The 5754-nt window shown below is 43.2% G+C and overlaps 1 protein-coding gene across 5 annotated transcripts in view; it reads right to left on the reverse strand.

The window, feature by feature from the left end:
- fam49a (family with sequence similarity 49 member A) overlaps positions 1-5754 on the reverse strand; it is a 32023-nt gene that overhangs the window by 23964 nt on the left and 2305 nt on the right. For 2 of the 5 annotated variants that reach the window (XM_035678585.1, XM_035678588.1), the window contains exon 2: positions 5448-5565. The exons of the other annotated variants lie outside the window; for them this stretch is intronic. The gene's annotated coding sequence lies outside the window, so the exon portion shown is untranslated. The remainder of the gene's footprint in view (positions 1-5447; positions 5566-5754) is intronic. 5 annotated transcript variants of the gene reach the window in all.

Genomic DNA, 5754 nt, shown 5'->3' on the forward strand with positions numbered 1-5754 from the left:
GGGGGGGGCTGAAAGGCAGGGGAGAGGGTGGGCTGGGTGGAGAAGGGGAAACCTGCCCAGCACCACCACAATGGCAGCCTTGCTTCCCTCTGCTGTATCATTGACACTCTTTATCCTTCCCTCTTGCAGTCTACTTCACAAACCAGCACAGGATTCAACTGTTTTGGTCCACTGAGCGTGCTCTGAACGCTCCATACACACTGAAGAACTCTTTAGCAGTAAGGACCCGTACATCGATCACAGTCAATTTTTAAGCACTTGTGTTGCTCCAACTCAGAAACCATACATCACAAATCACACACTCACTTGAGTCAATGACACTGAAGCACAGTGCTGAGCCCAGTCCTCGGCAGTAGTGCTCAGCTCTGTTCAGCAGCTGGCTCCGTGTGCCCTGTGGTTCAGTCAGCTGGGCCCGCTGCCTAATTTTACACTTGCTCATTACAAACTCACCCCTATCCCTCCTCCACATCTGGCCTCTGGTGTAGCGAGAGGCAGAGGGACGCTGATAATGGCCACACTGACATGAACTCACAGTGGTCATTTTCTCTGTCCGGAGAGGGTGGGGCGTGGGGTCCGTGGACGTAGTAAACAACTTGGAGAAAGTGGGATAGAGAGAGACAGCCTGCCAAGGCACATAAGAGTGCATGAAGAGAACAATGGAAGGAGGAAAAGAAATCATGGCAAAAAGCAAGTAGGAAAGTTAAGGAGGGCGTTTGGTATTTGGAGAGGAGGAGGAGGCAGAGTGGCTGTCTGGCTACTAGCAGCCATTGCTGCGTAGAGTGGGACTCCAGGCGTAGAAATTCCTCCTACGTCTCTGCTCAATGCCACTTCTGTTCTGCCAAGGCCTGCATGTCAACAGCACTGTAGATACAAAGGGAACCATGTCCGTGTGTGACTGACTCTGTGTGTGAAACCAGTGTTATAGAGTGTGTATGTGACAGCATCAAGCAATCTCCACCACTACAGGCTCCTTCTTTGCTGGGTGGAGGCACCCAATATAGGCTGACAGAAGATACTTTGACCCTGGCAGATCAATAATGCTGACTAATATACTCAAACAGATGTGCTACTGCGTAACGGTTTTGTGATTTTTCTACCTCAAAATCACAAAACAACAAATTCGGACTTGATTGCAAATACTTTAAGTCTGCTTTGTTGATCTTTAATCCATGAAAAACACTGTACCTGGTCAACAGACAGTCAGGCACACAACCCCTCGCAAAACGACATATTCCTTTAATAAACTATTCTAGCTGAGTGAAACGATCAATGGATTCAAATTAGCATTATCGGCATGATTAATAGTGACCTTTGCTCATTTTTCTCTTGGGTAAATAGTCTATAAAACCCCCAATAATCACCCCCAAAATAGCGCAGTTTCATATTATCAATGTTGTGATATTACATTTTGTCCAGTCTCTGAATGATCCACTTACTGTTAATCCTTCTACACACCGAGCTACAAAAAGCTGAGACTATTGTTCACAGCTAAGAGAAATGGTCTCTGGGCAATTTCTGCCAAATCAGCCTATACCGACACAGGGAGTGGGGCACAGGGGTGTTCCTTATGAAAACAAACCTTTTTATGGCTTTCCGTGAACGTTGGCTCAACAGTGACAGATCAGTGCTTATCACTCCAGAACGGTCTAGCAGACGATACTTGACCTTTACGGATCATGCCTTCGGTCTCTGTCATCAGACAAGTCTGTTGGTTTGACCGAGGCCAAGACAGCGTGCACTCGCTCAGTTAGTCATGCAATATATCTAGGCCAAATGTTTCCTTGTTTCCTCCTTGGACTGTTTTCACTTTGTTACCTTTCCTCTGAGCCTACATGCTGTAGATCTCAGCCTGGCAAGTGAACGTCTAGCTCAACACACACATAATGTAAAGATAGAGGAGCAAGCAGAACACAGTGTCAGAGAAAAGGAACTCGGACTACCGAAAGTGATAACAGCGTTTTGTTAACCTTTGTCAAATACGTGACTAGATTCAGGAACAACTGACCATTTATATATTTTTACACACGCAGGCTGCACATTTATTTCATCATGCGAGTTGTACACTGTAGTTCTCGTAAGAGTGCAGCATGTATTCAACAAAAAGAAAGTGTCTGTTTTTCTTGCAACACCCTCTGGACCTCCAACTAATTACATAATCAAATTATCAGGACTAATAATCAGCATTAATCACCACAATCCCAACATACAGTAATCAGGATCAGAGTTTAAGCTATTACTTTGCAACACACACACACACACACACACACACACACACAATAAATCAGTTTTGACACAGTCAGTGCCCTGCCCTGACCCAACTGCTGTTGTTTTGGTCACTCCACTGGTTTTCTGTGCTGATGCACCCTCCTCACTTAAGCGTGACAGACTGTCCTCTACGACATCCTAATATTGCGGCTCTCACAGAACGTTAGCTTGTCATGAACAATAAACAGCTGTAAATCTCTGGTTTCCTGCACCTGCTGAGATCAGTGAGAGTGATGCTGAATTGCAAAAAGCCAGCCGGGCAGAGGCCGAGATCCTCCTGCCAGCTGTGGAAATGCAGAAAAACAGGTGGCCCGGCAGCACACAGTTAACTCACTACTCTGTCAGGGTTAAATATCATACGCTGTTATACGTTCAGCTAATAGTGCACTCTGTGATGCATATGGTTGCATATATTTGTGTCACAAACCTTTCTACATTTCAACTGAATATGCTTTTAAAGCCCACAGATCTGACAGTAGTATCGAGCCAGCAAATAGGAAGTGCAGGTGATTTCACTTCATAACCCAGAAAGTGTGATTCACAGAGCAGAAGTATGACAATGCCTGCTGTTTGTTCAAAAGCAATCAACTCTGTAAAATGACTGATTTAGTTCCTGTGCAGCATAAACATGGTCACTCAGGTGACAAATAATGAGCGATGAGAATAATTCAATCTGAGTAACTCTTTATATTCTAGTTTCATAACTAACAAACTAGCTTTGTACTGTAACACATTTTCGAAGGCTTTCCAATTTTCCAGTGGCCTAGAAAGCATGATGCTTTGGGCATTTGTGCATAAATTAACTGCCAAAGCAAAGAAGCCCGTAGTTGTAAGTAGTTTGCACAAAATCGACAGGACAGATGGCGTGCATTTTAAATGACCCCGTCGTACCACCACTTGGGTTTCAAAAACAACAGGTGACCTATCTGACATGATGCAGCATGAAACTAAATAAAAGTCATAGAAAAAATAAGACTGACAGGGGAGACAAACATTTGTCAATACCACATTGCCGTGCATTGGCACACATGGGTTAAGTGTTTTGAAAGTTGAGGTCTTGAAACCCCCTTTGGTAACCAAAGAATTTTTTTTCCTATCATAAAATAGAAGTGCACTGATTCCTGTGGATAGTCTATGATGTATATATGCAAACAACATTACGACAAACCAAAGAAAACACAGTAACAGTAATATTGGAGCTCTGGAGGGGTAATAAACATGACAGCCTCTGCACAATACAAGTTAGTGAGAGCAGAGTGAAACTGCACGGCAAACAGACTCACAGAGAGCTGTTGTCCCGCTGACAGGATGTGAGTATAAAAAGTGAAACGTGAGCGGGAAGTGTGCAGGGTCATAAAGCAGCAGTCCCACACACACACTTATTCTTACAGACAGACAGACAGATAAACAGACAGGCAGACAGGCAGTTTGGGGTAAAACAGGAACTCAGAGCAGACGGATTCACAGCCATGGTTGACTACACACAAATAACTAATTTCCTTAGAATGATAACAACAGGAGGAGATTGAGGACGGCCAACAATGAATAAAATATATTGAAGAATTTTTTGACTAGGACATTATTCCTGGTGAACATTGAACGCTGCTGGCTTAAGTGTTATAGCACCTTAAGCTTTTAAGAGATAAGCTGTTCCAACAGCTGAGATTTATTAATCCTGCTTTCCCAAATAGTGAGACTCCTTGTGTAAGGGGCTACACAATTATGGCTAAAATGATAACCCTGCTTCATAGGCCTGTTTCACAGCAGACCGTGATGATGTACAGAATTTAGTTCACTTCATTTCACAAGGATATTCCAATCAGTACCAATGCTGCCTATAGTGACTGGCCCTCTGGGAATATATCATTTTCTTATTTAAATCTTGAAATTTATCTCCCTTGTGTCTTCAAATTACACTTTTTATTGACACACAAACACACGCACACACACACACACACACACACACACAATCTGTTAGCTGAGCATCTGAAGCTCTAGAGCCAGTGAGAAGTCTGTTGTGCTTTCTGTTCCAGCCCAGATGGCAGCATTGGCTGAGTCAGCGGTGGCTGGTGGTCCACAGTAAACTGCACCATTAGTCGTTGACAACAGGAGGAGAGTGCCGAGCACTAAGAGCCAGGAGCTGAGGAACTGAGGGACTTCTTAGCCAGTTTGTTCTGTCTGAATGAAGTAACAACTGAAGCAAGTGAAACTTCTTCTGAACGCTGTGCAAAACTTGATGCCATGAACAAATTAAATTTAAAACCTTTTTATGCCTGGGGACAATGATTTTGTCTTGGTCATACCTGTACAACAGCTGCCACACCTGCTTTACTTTAGAAATAACTAATATCTGTATACCATAACCAACTGGACAGTTGTTACTTTCTGTTTTCACATGATGCAACAGTGCCGTCCTCATTCTTCAGCTAATTGAACACAGGAGGGAGACTAATTTGGATAAAATCGGACACACATACACAAATGTGTGACTGAATGTGCCAGAGACAGTCTTTGAGTGCTGCAGGCTAACCCCAGTTGGCATCAACAGTGAAATACAGATATAAGAAGGCTTCACACTGCTTGTTCAGCTAAAACCTAAAATCAGATATTAGATTTGGCACTGGTGCAGTGAGCAGTGCTGGAAGGAAATCCTTTGGGATTTCTCATTTAGTGTCACAAAGCAACTTGTGATTCATAGCTGGGCTCTAACAAACAGAAAGTGCTGCTGCAAGCATTTGGAAGTTTGAGAACAGCTAATCTGCAAATATCCCATTACCTTTATCCGGCCTGGGGAAGAGTTTAAAGCAGCACATTTCAGGATGTGTCTTTGTAATATGACTGTAATGGCTGTAGTCATCATATTTCACAATCAGAGGGCAGCATCAGTGCGCGCTAACCGTGTTTCAGGTGGATACTGCATTTCTTTGATCTCGTCAACACACGGTCAGTTCAAAGCTGACGCACACGTTGCTGTGTAGTTTTAGTTTAGGTTTCACATCAGTACATATTTTGGTCCTCTTTTGGTTATTGTGGGGGCCGCAGGGGTAAAACTTTGTACTTATCGTGATGATGATAATGATAATAATAATAATAATAATAATAATAATAATAATAATAATAATAACCCATACATACAACACATATTTGTCTATGGTTAGTATTAGTATCCATTCTGTTCTTACTGTATTTTCTTCAGTTGTGCAAGTGATCCAGTTGCAGCATCCAAGCAGTGTTAAGAAAGTACAAAAGACACACAGCGATGCAACACAAAGGCCCGCCCCTGCGCTTGCTTCAGGCAACCTGTAACGCAAACGGCAGGTTAAAAACCACAACATGAAAAAATGCCACTGTTCGACAGGGTGTGATGCGCCATATCCTGTTTTTCTGTTACAGACGTGAACGCTGAGCAGTGAGAGAACGAGAAATCTAACAGCTACTACTACTGCCAGAGAGATGGTCGAGTTCCAGCCACACACAAACACACACACA

Source organism: Morone saxatilis, unplaced genomic scaffold (genome assembly GCF_004916995.1).
Source record: "Morone saxatilis isolate NCDOM2014 unplaced genomic scaffold, NCSU_SB_2.0 Contig7, whole genome shotgun sequence".
Classification (NCBI taxonomy): domain Eukaryota; kingdom Metazoa; phylum Chordata; class Actinopteri; family Moronidae; genus Morone; species Morone saxatilis.